The sequence below is a fragment of the Cupressus sempervirens genome, chromosome 3, assembly GCF_028749045.1.
Source record: "Cupressus sempervirens isolate cs-2001-9-10 chromosome 3, ASM2874904v1, whole genome shotgun sequence".
In the NCBI taxonomy this organism is placed as follows: Eukaryota; Viridiplantae; Streptophyta; class Pinopsida; order Cupressales; family Cupressaceae; genus Cupressus; species Cupressus sempervirens.
In genome coordinates, this window is record NC_143120.1 from 104,334,126 (window position 1) to 104,351,307 (window position 17,182).

Below are 17,182 nucleotides of genomic sequence, written 5' to 3' on the forward strand. Positions count from 1 at the left end.
AAGACAATAAAAGATGATTTAGACAATGAAGATTGGATACACAGTATGAATGAAAAAATTGACCAAATTAAAAAGAAGAATACTTGGACATTGGTGCCAAGATGTAAGGACAAGAATGCCATTGTGACAATGTGGGATTTCAGAAATAAGCTCAATGAAAATGGTGAAGTAACAAGAATCAAAGCAAGACTAGTATGCAAGGGTTATGCACAAGAAGGAGTTGACTATGGAGAAACTTTTTCTCCTGTGGCTAGACTTGAAGGAGTCATAACTCTTCTTGCATACTCAGCTTACGAGAATTTCAAGGTGTATCAAATGGATGTCAAATCCTCATTTTTGAATGGTATATTAGAGGAAGAAGTATAATTTGAATAGCCTAAAGGATTTGTAGATCCATACAAGAAGAACATGATATGTAAACTAAACAAATCACTTTATGGATTGAAGTAAGCACTAAGAACATGGTATGAAAGGTTACATAACTAATTAGTGAAAATTGGTTTTGAAAGGACAAATGATAACAACAATTTATATTTGAAGAATGGTAAAAACAATGAATAATATTATCTAAGATATTTGTTAATGATGTCATATTTGGAGGAAGAGAAGAATTGTGTAAATCATTTTCTGATGAAATGAAAAAGGAATTTGAAATGTCTATGTTTGGTGAAATCAAATTCTTTGTTGGATTACAAGTGTGTCAAAGGAAGCTTGGTATTTTCATTTCACAAACTAGATACATTAAGGAGATATTAAAGACTTTTGGTATGGAAGATTCAAGGCCAATGAGTACACCTATGGCTACCAGACATAAGCTATCTAAGAATGATGATTTTATTGATGTGAACCAAACCCTATATAGATTCATGATAGGAAAATTGCAATATGTTGTTCACAATAGACCAAATATTGCATTAGCAGTTGGGATTGTTGTTAGAATTTCAACAAATGCTAAAGAGAATTACATGATGCATGTAAAAAGGATAATGAGATATGTGAAAGGTACATAAGAATATGGATTATACTACAAGAGAAGTGATAGATTTTAACTAAAGGTTTTCATTGACTCTGATTTGGAAAGAAATATTGATGTCAGAAAAAGCACTAGTGGAGGTGAATTATTTCTAGGAAAGAGATTGGTGTCATGGACAATAAAGAAGAAATATTATATTTACCAATCAAAAGCTAAAGCCGAGTATGTGGAAGTTGCAGTTAACTATTCACACATAATGGGGATTAGGCAATTGTTGAAATGAATGCAAGAAGATATTATAGATCTAGTAGTTATCTATTGTGATAACGCAAGTGCTATTAACATTTCAAAGACTCTAGTAATGCACACTAAGAAAAAGCATATTGCTATCAAGTATCACTACTTGAGAGAACTAGTTAAAGAAAAAGAAGTGAAGCTAGAATATGTGAATACAAAGGAACTAATTGATGACATATTCACAAAGTCATTACCTTAAAGATGCTCATAAATATCATAGAGGTAAACTAGGGGTCATTCCCCTAACTAAAGATACTTAAGGAGACATGGTGCATTGCATCACATGTGATAAACATAACATTCTATGTAGTGGTGCAATACAACTCTACTTTGGGACATGCCTAAGGTAGAATACTTTAGTACAAGATAAAATATCAGTCATAGAGAGATGACAAATATCATCCAGACATGAAAAATATCCATAATCCACATGTATGAAGAATTTGAAGTTGATACAGCTACACATCTTTTGCATTTTTGTCAAAGAGGGAGACAATAGAAATTAGAAAACAAAACAATAAGGGAGAGAATGAAATTAGAAACTTAGCTGAAAGAGGGAAAATTTCATGAAAGAGAGAAAAACTAATAGAGGGAGTTTTGAAAGTTTGAATGGATGAGAATCAAAATGAAACTAAGGATATTGGTCACTCATGGAAGAGAAATATTTTGGATTTATGGTAACTAAGATATTATTAGTATTTTAGATATTTGAGATGTTTCCATTAATGCCAAAGAGGGAGATTGTTGGAAACTTATAATTGGAACAATTGTTTTTTTTTCATTGACATCAAATCTATGGATGGGACATATTGCTACCTAGTCTAAATGTCATATCTATTAATTGATGAAGAAGATTTGAGAGTTACTCATAAGTATAGCACCTAGAGGGTAGGTTGAAAGTTATGAAAAGGAAAATACAATGGACATTTGAGTAGATAGACATTGATAAAGCAATGTAATTTTTTATGTCAGGAAAGCTAATCCAAGCCAAGAAAAAGAGTAAATACTAAGGAGTTTTGAATAATGCTAGTGTTAATCAAGCCAAAGTTAGTGTCAAGAAAATATAGTGTTGACCAAGCATTAGTATTGACCAAGAAAGTTAGTTGATGCCTAGATAGAAAGCTTATACAACAACCAAGTATTTTAGTATTGACCAAGTGTTAGATTATAGTGATTGTCGAGTGACAATAAAAGATCAAATTAAAATGAATCATAAAATCTAGGTAACTAAGTTTATTTCTTGAGAGATGTAAAACGTGTTAAACATAAGATTGATGAGTTAGATCATTAAATTCAAGGTGATAATTAGATAAAGACCTAACAAAAGGATTCTAGAGAAGTTTATAGAGGATGATCAAGAAGATGTATAGATATATTGAATCAAGTTTAACCTGATTGTAAACTCTAAGATCGACAGTGGATATAGAAAATGGTAAAGCATAGATTTCCTATATAAGGTGATACAGAGCCAAATATTTGATGCATATACCCTAGCGAAGCCCCGTCTAGCTAGTGTATGTGTGAATTTTGTATTTGAAGGAAGTCATATAGAGCAAGGTTGATTAGAGGTCATATAAGTAAGTAGATGCAAAGCTAGAAGAGAAATCTTGCAGATGTGATATTGTTGTTGATTAGTGAATTTGAGCATAAGGCTTAAGTGTTGACGAGAAGAGTAAATTAATTGCTTGAATTGTGTCCAACCAGATCAAGATCAGAGATGATAATGGAAGGCTTATTAGTGAACTAGCACAAGGAATAAATAGAGATCTAAACTAGAAAAAGTGAGTTATAATCACACAGATCAAAACCTACAATTTCTTTCTTATCATTTTAAATAGTTTGTATTGAAATACTTTTAACAAATGTTGACCTAATAGTCATTTAAAAACTTAAAAGTCTATGTAAATCCTTTAACTAGGTGACATTCTAAATGGAATGATCAAAGTCCTCTTACAAAGCCACTTCTAATAGGTTGATTAAATCCTCTAACCAAGTCACATTAGCAGTGTGTATTGTAACCTTTAAAAGGGTTGGCTCCTAACAAAGATCACTTTGAAAGAGGGAAAAATTAGTGACATGTTGCTAGTGTTTTTTCCAAAATTGGTTTTCCACATCAAATCCTAGTGTCAAGCTACAATAAATGCCAGATGAATATTTTACATGTGATAATGTTTTCATTATACAATGCATGTTAAGTTTATGGCAGTTTTACAATAGTGATCGAGCAACAATGGGATAAGTAGGAAAAGCAGAACAATTATATGTTTAAAGTTTTATTGTTCAAGTGGTACATATAGACCTTGAGTAGCTAAATCACCCCCCCTCTCATTTATTCTAAACATTTCTACATCATAAGTGCTTTGTTAGTTGGTCCAAACCCAAACAAAATGCATTGAACATGGGAAATAGCTAACCCCTAGGTATCTTTTATTTATTGATTCTTCATATTTTCAAATCTATTAAATAAGGAACCAAAAAAGTGGTGACTCCACTGGGGAATGATGTAAAGATTGTTTTAAATATGACATTATTTTCCAATTTCCTTTTCATTGGGGTAGAACATGATTATTTGATGCTGGGATATTTGTTTTGTGAGTAGTGTCTTGTGAGGGTAAGTATTGGGTACTAGGAGATCAAAGACTTTGTAGACTATTAGGGGTTTTTATTTTAGGATTACATATTTTCCATAATTGGTGGGTGATGACTCAAAAGGTTATAGAACTAGTACCATTTTAGTTTGAAACTGTTAGAAATGAAAAAAAGAAATCTGTAAATAAGCAATACCAAGAAAGAATCTAAGTGAGTAAATGCATGAAAAGATATTACCATAAAATAGGAGAGCGAAAGCTTCAAGATCCAACACCATGAGACAAGATATTTGGAAAGGGGAAAGCAAAGAAAACCCCTTGTGACATTATGAATGAGGCATGAAAAGCCTAAGAAGGAAGAGAGAGAGAGAGAGAGAGAGAGAAAGAGCAATGCTCATACAATATTTGAGAAGAGGAAGAAACCTCATTGTGAAATGAGAGAAGAGTGTCATCTCTTAAATAGAGATGAGAGAGAGGAGTTAGAATGTAACTCCCTTGTCTATGAATGCCACCATTCATAAGTGTGTGAGGCCAAGTGTGAGATTCCTCTTAAGGAGGAATAATCTAAAATTAGAAATTACAATATATATTTGTCCTCACATATTCCACTAGATGACAAAATAAGATGTAGTGGAAAAAGGACAAAAAAGAAATGTATTAGGATACCTTGGCTTATATCCTAACATATTACAATAATAAATAAAGGAGTTCTAACCTTGGTTTATAAACACACCAAGGAAAGATTACAACTTCTAACACCCCCCTTTAATCTTTACTTGGGGTAATTACATCAAAGGGTATTAAACCCATAATTTACAAAAATCTGCAACTTAATCTTCAAGATGAAGTAATTTGATTGTCATAAGATAAGAAAAATCCAAGAGAAGTACATGAGTCCTTTGAATGTGATCAAGTGGAAGCATAATCACCTCTTCATAGGTGGAAAACCAAGAAGGTTCCTTGATGGATCACCTGAAGAAAAAAAGAACAACAAGACAAATATCCACAAGTAGAATTCTATCATATATGAAAATTCAAAATCCTTTTGAATAAGGATAATAAAACTCTCATAGAGAAACATTGAGTAAAACATGTTACCACAAAACAATGGAGATAACTTGATATCAAGATAAATTATATGCTCAAAAAATTGTCAACAACGACAAATTGAGTAAAAAGCTTGATCAATGCTCTCATGAAAAGAATATTATACTAATGCACAAATGACCACAAACAAGGCCAACTAATGATACGTGCATCAACATTGCATCAATCATGTGGATATAGACAGTCCACTTAATGAATCATCCCACTGCAAGTTAATGGGTGATCAATCCATAACATGCATGACTCATGATCTAAGCAATAAAGTATTCAGATCATTATCACATTAATATATGAAAATAAAGTAACAAGAGAGACATGCTGATCAAATTAGTATTATCATGATTTGTTAGGATACTCAAACGAATGGATTATGAGGATGTAACAACATATTGCCTTCAAATTAGATCAAATTATTTGAATTTGGAGGGGAAACTCCAATAATAACATCCTCTTCATTGAGGAGCAAAAATGGAACAACATGGAGGGAAACTCCATAAATATCAACCTTTCAAAGTGGAGCCAATAGAACCAAATGGAGGGAAACTCCATAAAGATATTATCCTATCAAAGTGGAATAGATAGGATCCAATGGAGGGAAACTCCATATAAAATGAGTGCACACCAATTATAGGTTGGAGGGATACTCCACGGGCCAGATAAGGCAACTACGGGTCAGTTTAAAACTGTCGGGTCCACCATAGTTAACCTTGATAAATTGGCTCCCGATGCAACTTACAAAAAATATCATATAAATCAATGGTATAAAACCATAAAGTGCCAACATGGGCATAGAACAATGCTATAAAAGCATAAAAGTGCAACTATGGGCACATCAAAATATCACAATGAAGGCAAATGTGTAAGATTACTCATAATCTAATTAAGTAAAATGATTTAAGGAAGATAAACTAAATATAGATATCAGGTATAAAACTCCATTAAGGGTAAACATGGGTATGAAAATTATAATAGCTTGTATATTTATCGTGGTATATATGTGTGTACCCATATATACTTGAATAAATATACTTAAAATATCATAGTATGAAATCACACAATTACAATTATTAAATGATAGCTTGATGCTAGAAAAATGATTACCCCCTTTGTTTTTTTTATATATAGAATAATTAGCTTTATGTTGAATACTTTGGTTCAAAATATAATCTCAAAGTAATAAAAACATAAAGTCATGGGGCTAGAAAAGATCTCCCCATATTCCTCATACATATGCCTCCAAAATTGGAATAAAACATTAAGAAAGATATAACTATGAGCATATAGATCAATTAACTCAAATCATTAAATAATGAAGGCAATAGAGTACAAAAAATAATAATAAAACTTTAATTAGTTTTAATATTGAATTCTAAGAAAAATTCTCAAAAAAAAACCTTAACTTCTCATTTTTTACTTAAAATCACGTAAAGGAGTAAGAGAGATTTAAAATAAAATATTGCACTTGAGTTGGAGCTATCTGACAATGAATGATAAAATGTCAGAAATAGATTGACAAAAGGAAATAATAAAAGCAATGAATGATTTCATGCCAAAAATAGGTTGACATAAGGCAATGATAAAAACAAAAGATGCCTCTGTCTAGAGCTCAAAAAAGAAAAAAGAATCTTGCATGAAAAGACGAAAAAAATGTTACTAAAATAATAGTTTTCAGAATAGTAAAGATACATTATAGCTGCCAATCTCGCCATGATATACCAAAAATAGTAGAGGCTTCCCTCTGTGCCGCTGCAGTCTAGAAGTATTTCCTTATGCTGAGCATTGGCAGAAGGAGGCCACCCGTCTTGAGAAGGAATGTGATCTGTATCTCCATGATAGAGAGATCTTTATGGGGCCGCCGATGAGGCCGACGAAAGGGCTAATCAAGCTAATTACGGGGCCATCCAAGCCAAAAATGAACTTCAACGAGCGCTTACCTAGATTGATCACCTCAAATTTTCCACCGTGAGCAAGGCAAAGATGGATGAAGAATTGGGTTGACTCAGACGGAGAATCACAGAACACGAGTCTACGAACCACAGCTTGCAGAATGATCATCTAAACTTATTGAAAAGGCATGGAGATGATGCTCATGTAAACTAGCCCGTTGAATAGTTGGAGCAGGAAAGCAAAATTTGGAAGAAAAGAGAGGTTAAACAGAGTCCAAACATCCAAACACGATAGGTTAAACGGAGTCCAAAAAACCAAACATGGTACTGAAGAAGGAAGTCGGGCATACAAGCTGCTTGCCAATTCCATTGTATCCTCAATGGTTGACAAGGGGATATGTATCTAGAGGAAAAATAAGAGAGACACGAACATTATGTGGTATAACCTCCTGTTGCAGTGCCTCAGCCAGACCATGAAGAGCAAACTTACTTGCAGAATATGCTGTATATCCATATACACCCACCTGGCCAGCCTGAGAAGACATCACGTGGCAGCCTTTGATAGGTACCTTTATCGGTCATGGTTGAGCTATGAACCACAAAACAACGAGAAGGATAAGAGGAATGAAAACTGGAAGAAATAATACTACCAGATACAAGAGACTCAAGGTTGCCATTGATTTACAGAGTGTAAGCTATGCTTCCATAGATTTCGATACCCAAAAAATATAAATGTCGATACAACTACACCAAAGCCATAAATGCTGCTATTTAAGTTGATAAAGAAAAGCAAGAAGCAATAACTATAATTTGTTTAGATTGTTAAAGCATATTCAAGAATACATGGGAAGCATGCCAGACATTAGGTAGAAAAGTGGTGCTTGTTAATTACAAGTATCGGTGTGGCAACTGTAATAGAAAACTTTTTACAACACTTCTACTTTGGTATAATGGGAGAGAAGATGACAGAATGCATTCATAGAATGATGTTTTCAGCAATATTGCAAAATGAGGTCAGTTGGTTTGATGAAGAAGAAAACAATGCAGATTCATTGTCTATGCGATTGGCAAATATACTTGAAATTGATAAGGAGCATATGGTGGCTAGAGTGGAACCTCTTGTGAACATGGGCCAGATAACGAGGGTGACTATACCCATGAATCTAGCCCTTGTAGTTGTGGCCGAGCTAGATGATATTACTATTGGAGGTTTGATCAATGGGTATGGTATTGAGGGGAGTTCCCACCTTAATGGGCTATTTGCAGATATTTTTGTGGCTTATGAGATCGTTTTGGCAGATGGAAGATTGGTTAGAGCTACAAAAGATAATGAGTTTTCAGATGTATTCTATGCAATCCCATGGTCATAGGGTACATTGGGTTTACTGGTAGTAGTGGAGATAAACTCATACCAATCAAAGAATACATGAGACTGACTTACAAGCCCATGAAGGGAAATCTCAGAGAGTTGGCTCAGGCTTACATTAATTCTATTCACAGAAGAAAAACGTTTTGCCCCAGTCAGGCACTGATCCTCTAAAACAAAAAACCAATTGACCCAAAAAACTTAGCAAGCTTGCAACCCGAATAAAAAACCACAATATGGGCACAAGTACCAATTCCTTTTTTTCTAGGTGATGCCGAGGCGTTTGTCAACAACAATATTCCAAGCATGTGCGTGTTCTGCACATGTCTTCCTACTAAATAATGGTTCTGGAATCTGAGGTGCAAATGGAGCTACTGGGCATCTAGAGATTGATTCAAATGAACGCACAGCTGACCTATAAATAAGTTTCTGTTCATACAGAACAATGGCTGCTGCGAATCCAGCTCCCATGGCGGCTCCCAGAATACGTTCCTGAACCAATATAAAAACCATGGTTGCACTGTATATCTAATATACTTTAGTCAAACTCTCTCCTACATTTAGTGAACAGTTTCCTTACCTAAAAGCATGATTTATAGTCATAGAGTCATTTTTTTTAAGCAAAAAGTTTTAGAAAAAAAAGTGTGAACACTTTCTCTCACTTGAGCGTGAATTTCTGCCATCGTAAGTAAATGTTATAACCATAAACAAAATAGATTAGACAAAACAAGAGTAAACAAAATTGATATCTAGATAGAAAAACCTTTTGGCGGCAAGCCTGCCAAAGGGGGTTAGATAAAAAAAATAAGAAGTAACCTACACAAATTAGAGCAAACAAAAGTTAAACGGGTTTGGCAGTAAACCAGCCAAATCCAAAAAAAAAAAAAAATCAATTTCTTCCATCTTAAGAAGATTAAAAAAGAAATTAGTTAAATCTCTCTCAAGAGTCTCCTTCAAATCATACCTTCATGCAAACACTCAAAACAAAGATTAAACTGCTCTGATACCATGTTAGAAATGGAAAAAAGAAATTTGTAAATAAGCAATACCAAGAAAGAATCTAAGTGAGTAAATGCATGAAAAGATATTACCATAAAATAGGAGAGAGAAAGCTTCAAGCTCCAACACCATGAGACAAGATATTTGGAAAGGGGAAAGCAAAGAAAACCCCTTGTGACATTATGAATGAGGCATGAAAAGCCTAAGAAGGAAGAGAGAGAGATAGAGAGCAATGCTCATACAATATTTGAGAAGAGGAAGAAACCTCATTGTGAAATGAGAGAAGAGGGTCATCTCTTAAATAGAGATGAGAGAGAGGAGTTAGAATGTAACTCCCTTGTCTATGAATGCCACCATTCATAAGTGTGTGAGGCCAAGTGTGAGATTCCTCTTAAGGAGGAATAATCTAAAATTAGAAATTACAATATATATTTGTCCTCACATATTCCACTAGATGACAAAATAAGATGTAGTGGAAAAAAGACAAAAAAGAAATGTATTAGGATACCTTGGCTTATATCCTAGCATATTACAATAATAAAGAAAGGAGTTCTAACCTTGGTTTATAAACACACCAAGGAAAGATTACAACTTCTAACAAAAACCATAGATAGAAAAAAATATCCATGCCTTTGTTAGAAAGAATCTAGAGGTTAATCTTCAAAGGGAAATTCCTCCAAGAGGAAGGAAATGTTGGACAACAAAAATAAGTGAACCACCAATAGCACCAAATCCTCAAGAACAAGTCACAAATAGTACACAATCACGCAAGTCTCGCAGTGAGAAGGAGTCTTCATATAAGAGTTCTAAGTCCATTACTGAACTCTCTAATGATAATATTTATAATACCCTAGAAGTTATAAATCAATAAAAAATGTACATTAGGAACTTTTGAATGTATAACCAAGGAAATGGAATAATTTATTCTATACTAGTGAGAGCCCTTTTCCTTCAAAAAATTCCCACAAGGAGTTAGGACATGTTGATTCAGTCCATATGCATCTTGTGGTGTCAGACATAACTTCTAGCTCTAAAGATGTTAGGCCAAACCTGAATGATTTGAATATATTGAGAATGAAACTTACTGAGCAGTTAGCAATAGAGAAACATCTTTAAAAATAAAGGGAGGAATAAATTAGAAGGACCTTAGAAGAAAGAGAAAATTTACTCAAGAGTATTTCCATTCTAAAGGAGAAAAATAAAAAGTGAGTTGCTCCATGATAACCAATGATATTTAATGATGTTGTTGACCTAAGAAAGGAGAAAGAACATTTGTTCAAGGATAAAGAACTTAAGGAAGGGGGATCTATTATCAAGAAAATGAAAAATAACAAACCAACATCTATAGCAGCTCATGAAGATAAAAAATTAAGCTCTTCTATTGTTGAGAAGGAAAAAGGAAAGAAAAAGGTGATTGGTATTACCATTATGAACCTGTGAGAATGGAAAAATCAAATTTCCATGTCAATTTTAGATAATGAAATTGAGAAGAAGAGAAAAGAAAAGGAAGATTTGGAAAAGGAGATAGAAAGGGTTAAAAACAAAGCTATTATAGCTGAGACAAAAAGAAAGGCATGTTTTCTCAAGACTACTTTAAATTCTAGACTAAGGTTTCCATCGAAATAGCTATGCCTTTAGGCTATGTCAAATGTTATCCCCAATACAATTGTCACATTTCATATTCCTTCTTCATCGTTTCAAAAGTTTGATAATGATGTGTTTGTTAACAATTTTTTCTCCTATTTGATTTCATAATCCAACTCTTTTAATGCCCAAGGTTTTGGAGAAACAAAAGAATGTCACCAACAAATGGGACAGTGTATGTATTCTATCACTACCCTCTTAATTATAAGGTACAACTCCCTTCATACTTGCTATGATGTGCAATGAATATGTCTTTCTTAGATTAGGATTTTTGATAGAATAAGCACATAACCTGAGAGTAGTAAAGGCTAACCAAATTGCATGTAGACACAAATAATTTAGGAAAAATAGATTTGGATAACCTATCACACCCAATAGAATGACTATAGTTGGTTATCTTGAGAATTTTTTATTCTTACTCCTATTCTAAATGTAGATTAATTATCTAAATGCAAAAGAGGAAAAGAAGAAGAGATGCACATGAGGGAAAATGGAATTTCTTTAGCTATCAATCTTGAATGAAATGAAATCCAACAAGTTACTAATAGATTCATCCACATTTATCCTTCAATTTCCATTGAAACTATTTAACATGTCATCAAAAAAATAAGAGGAGAAGAAAAATCACATATGAAGAAGCAAATGGAATCACCTATATTGTAATTACCATAATGAAATGGAATCCACATGAATATTATAGAATCACATATAATTGTCCTTCAACTCTCAATGCAGAACTAATCTATGGGCAACAAAATATGTAAAGAAAATTAAGAAAATAGAATTATAGAGCCAATTCACCATCAAGTTTGTCAACCTTTGTATTATCAAAAGAGATTACATTTATAGTTTTCTATCATTTCTCAGTTCTATTAGAGAAACAATAATTCATTAGAAAGAAATTAAGAATAAAACATGAAAATATCTAATTTTTAGCATGGAAGGAACATGTGGCATCTTCTCCATCAATGATTCTAACTCCATGACACTTCTAAAAACACACGATGACTATTCATCTTCATGCAACCTTAGGAATCCTATAGAAATCATCATTTTCTTCATTTTCTATTGTTTGGCATCAAGTCCATACAATTCATATTATAACAATCACTGCAGCTTTGAATTTGCATCGTTGATCTCAAATCAATGGTCAAGATTAAATCATGATAAACCCATTTTTTCCCTTTGCAATTTCCTCTATGGATCCCTCTATGTACACATGTCATGCACTCATATTCTCACATTATCTAAACCTTGTACATCTTTTTGAATCTAATGACTAAGATTGAAAGCCCTAAACTCTCTTTCATATTACATTTTTGCAACTATCATTCCTTTGATGCCTTCATTCAATGTGATGATATAATGACTGGCTCCCAAGTTAACCTTGACTACTTTCACAAGCATGCAACTTATAATTCTTAACTCATCTTTGACCTTGTGATGATGTGATTCCTTTGTTTTCTCTCTCTTATTGCCTTAACTATAGATTACCTCTAACCACTAGCCACCATGTGATTGCTAAATTTGGCTCCATCATGATACTAACCTTAGGTTACCTTCAACTACCAGTGATTATGTAATAATTTTTGATCTTTAAGATCTGATGACTCAAACTTGGAAATCTTGATTTTCTAGTTTGTGCTGTAGTGTGGTTCGACTTTCTAGCTATGCACATTATGGCAAACAGGTGGCACTATTTCATTCCCCAAAGAATCTAACATTGGCCTACCTTGCTTCATGGCACTTCATTGCTAGGTTCTAACTATATCTTGTGGAATATGATGGGCCCATTGGGACATGTGGCATTCTATAGTAATGTTGCATAGATTAAAACATCACCATCTTTCCATAACGACAAAGAAAAAGTTGTAGATCTATGTTGAGATCAGTGACCCTTGTTGTGTTTCTTTATTACTATGCATGACTAAAAGGAGCACCCACCTTTTCCACATATCATGTTATCATTATGTCACTTTGATTATTCTTCATGCAACTCTTTTTAGTGACATAAAAAAAACCATCGATTAATCTAGAGATCAATGGTGAAAATAATTTCTTAATAACCTAACTTTGTTTTTTACAAAACCAATCAAATGAAGACACTTTTTTCCTTGTTTGACAACCATACTAGCAACAAAAGGAAATGGCCCATAGGGACACATGTTATTTTATCATAATGTTACTATAATTAACATTTGAGCAACTTTCTTACTAACATAATGACAACCATCCATTTTATGCTTGATCTACCATGATGATTGTCCTCAAGATCTTATCATCCATTGGGTCCTACAAACAAGTGTCAACTCATCATTATGTTGCCATGATTATCAATTATGAAACTTTGGAAAGAGACATAGAAACAAGCATAGATATTTTAAGATCTAACGACTAAGGAGATGTATTGTTGAATACTTATATTTCCATCATAAAACACCATCCATCTGTCTGGTCTTCATCTGACGATTTGGATTTAGTATCTAAGCCATTTGACTTGTCAACTTTACAATGTATATGTATAGATTAAATACTAACCATCAATTTCATTTCAAAAAGAGTCATACCACCTTTGACTAGGTTTAATCACCATCTCTAATGATCTTGATCATCTATAATGTCTTCCATGAAAACTGCAACATAGCATGAATCCTTATCTCCAACATGATTAAGAATAAGGAAAGATGAATCATTAAGATACCTAGACCTTCTTCTCATTAGAGGAATGCATAATAGACCCTCCAAAACCTAATCACCTAGCTTGGACTAGTGCATTTCTCACATGATTTCCTACCTAAGGTTAGCTCAAAGGAATGATGAGAAGAGAAGCCATCCTATGGGAATTCTAGACTCAAATTCAAGACATTAACACTTGATTTGACTCAAACCTAAAAAAGAAGAAGGATGAACTGAAACTTGGGCAATAGCCGGCTCTATCTAGGGATTTAGGCATGATAATTCTTGAAAGGATCCTAGCAATCTCTAGTTCCACACAATAAGGTGACAACTTGGAAACAAAAAGAATAGACTAAATTAGGAAAGTAAGCAACCAAGCTAAAGAAAATTGCATGAAAGAAAAACCTACCTATCTAGCTACTATGTAGGGGTTACCTACTTTCAATTTTGCATTTGATACAACTTCAAATCCTTCCCATTATAAGAACATGGAAGGGTTTCTCTAGTGGAATATGCCAATCTAAAAGAATTATTCTAATTCACTTGTATGATCTGAAATGGACCTTTCCATAGAGATTGAAACTTGGAGTGCATTCCTCTTGGTTCATGTCTCTTGTCCCACGTGAACACCAAATCACCTTCCATAAATTTCCTATGCCTGGTCCTTTTATCAAACTTTTTGACTCTTCCCTGGTGTTCAGTGACTTTGTCAACCATTTATTCTCTATCTTCCTACAACTTGGTGAGATACAAAATTACCTTTTCTAATCCATCTTTGAAAATATCCTCTTCAATCACAGTCTTTAGTTTACAAGTAGCAAGTTGTAGAGGCAATGGAAAATTAGCTTCCACTGCATAAACTAAATCAAAAGGTGAGATAAAAATGGCCCTTTTAGGTGTGGTTATGTCATCCCATAAAGAATCATGTATCTTCTTATGCAAACTTTTCTAATTATCTGAGACCAATTTCTTCAAAATATTTATCAAATTCTTATTACTAGATTTGGCATGTCCATTTCCTTGAGAAAATAATTAGAGGAATGACCAACTTGAATACCATTGTCATAGAAAAACTCAACAATTTTTGAGGAAGAAAAGTAAGATGCATTATCCATTATCAATTTCATAGGAACTCTAAATCTAACCAATTTATGTTCTTTGAGAAACTCACATACAACTTTTGATGAAGTCTTCTTCATTGGCTTGTCTTCTACCCATTTTCTGAAATAATCTATGGTAGTTAATATATAAGAATGTCCTTGATTAGAAGGAGGATTGATTTGACCTATAAAATCTAAATTTGATTAATGGAAAGGAGCTTCAATCACCACTAGCCTAAGAGGTAGGGCAGTTAGCTGAGGTTTACTAGTAAACATTCTACATTTTTCACAATTAGAAACCCACTTATATGCATCCTTAAACATACTAGGCCAATAATAACATTATCTTATAATTTTGAATACAGTGACAGTAGAAGAGAAGTTTCCTCCACATCCCTCATTATGAAAAGATGTTAACAACTTCACTTGCTATTCTTTATCAACACATCGTAAAAATGTGCCATCAATAACCCTCTTATATAAGACATCATCATCAATTACATACTTTAGAGCTTTTGTTTTTAGATCTCTCCTTTGCTTAGCTATCAATTCATCAAGGCATTCACTATATATTAGAAAGTATGCAATATTTGAAAACCAGGGATCCTAAAGAATATATTCCTCTTCAACTTGTTGATCTTCTACCAAAGCTTTGCAAAGTGCATTTCCTCTCACAACTTTACTTGGCCTGATCTCAATATCATACTCTTGGACCTTTGCAATCCAAATTCTTCTATTATTACAACCAACATCTTGTTGTGTCAAAATACTTTTCACTATAGGATCTAACACATGTATCACTGAATGTGAATGTAAAACATAAAATCTAAAATTCTTAAGAGCTCTCACCACTACATATGCATGTTTATCCATTTGTGAGTATCTTAGTTCTTGATTCTTCAATGGTATACTCACGAAGGAAATTAGGTCTTGTATTATTTCTTTGTTTTCTTGCATCAATATAACTGACATAGTATGTTCACAGTCATAACAATATATGTGTAGACTCTTAAAATTTTCCTAAAGACTATATTAATTTATTAATATTTCCTATGACATTGTAATTAATTATATTGGTCACATTCTTCCACTTATTTAATTAAATTAATTAATTAAATAAGTTCATTCTCTGAAGTATATAAATTTAATTTAAATACTCGTATTGTGTTAAATTAATTTAATACATGATCTTCCATGTTTCCCTTTTTTAAATAAATTTTATTTATTTAAATCTCCATATCCCATTAATTCTTCTAAACCTATGATTAAATTAAATCCTATTTAATTTAATCTTAAACCTAGCCTACACCCATCATTTTCATCCTCTTAAGCCTACTTCTTCTCTAATCCCACTTAATCATCCTAATCTCCTTCCTAATCCCCCTCATTAGCCTAAGAGTGTTCTTACACATGTGTGAAATGGCATGCCTACACACTCCCCTTTGCACTCTTGTCTCCCACTCTTCTTCTCAAGTTTTCTCACACATGCGTGAGAAAACTTTGAATTTTCTACTACTTACATGGCTTGCATGTCACCTTATGTGGCACCTACATGGATGCCACCTCACCAAGCCCTCCCTTAAACCTATAAATAGAGGCCTTGTATCAAGCATTTATATCTCTCATTATTTCATTGTTATCATGTTGGTTTGAGATTTGAGTTTTAGTTGAGCTTGCATTCATAGTTTGAGCTTTCATGATAGTTTGAGCTTGCATTAGTAGAGTTTTCATGGTGATTTTTTAGGTGCATACTAACCATTTGGTATCTGGTTTAGCTTTTCTTTTGCATGGTTTAGCTAGTTTGTCTTTGCATTTACATTCCCTTTGCATTTACTTGTTGATTTAGCTTGCATATCTAGTTAGTTTCTTTGTTGCATTTCACATTTTCACCATTGAATTCTTTCAAGTATAGCTTTCTCCATAGCCATTTCTTGAAGTATTCTTAATCTCTTATAGTTTAGGTTCATATTGCATCATCACTCACATTTGCACATTCACTCAAGTGATTCAACACTTTTTTGTGTTTTGGAGAGCACACCAAACATACCCTCTATCTTAACACACCAACAAGGCCTCTCATTGGTGCCCTTGTTGAGCTTAGAGGTGGCTAGAAGATTTGGTTTGTTGGCTACTTAGAGTTGCAAAACTCAAACAAGCATTAGTTATTTAATGTTCCTTCATTTTTTTTGTGTCTTTAATGCATATTTGAGGTTTTTAACTAATGTTTGTTTGTTGATTCGTGCTCCCAACAAGTCACATTTTCTAGCACATAATATGATGACTTCTTTAGTGTATTTTGGATGGACAAGCTTAGGATCTTTGGCAATAGCATCTTTGATGTTTTCAAAATTCTTCTTTCCAATATCACTCCATTTGAAAGTCTTATTACTTTTCATCATATCAACTATACATTTAACTATTTCTAAGAAATCAGGCACAAATCTCCTTAGGAAATTTACTTGGCCAAAGAAAGTTTTTACTCTAGTTTTCCTTAATAGAAGACTTAATTGCTAAATTAATTGAACATTTTTTAGATCAATCTTCAC

At 33.2% G+C, this 17,182-nt stretch overlaps 1 pseudogene; it reads left to right on the forward strand.

Annotated features, from left to right (window-relative positions):
- Positions 1–7,801: 7,801 nt before the first annotated feature.
- On the forward strand, positions 7,802–8,221 carry LOC149564992 (delta(24)-sterol reductase pseudogene; annotated as a pseudogene).
- Positions 8,222–17,182: the final 8,961 nt, after the last annotated feature.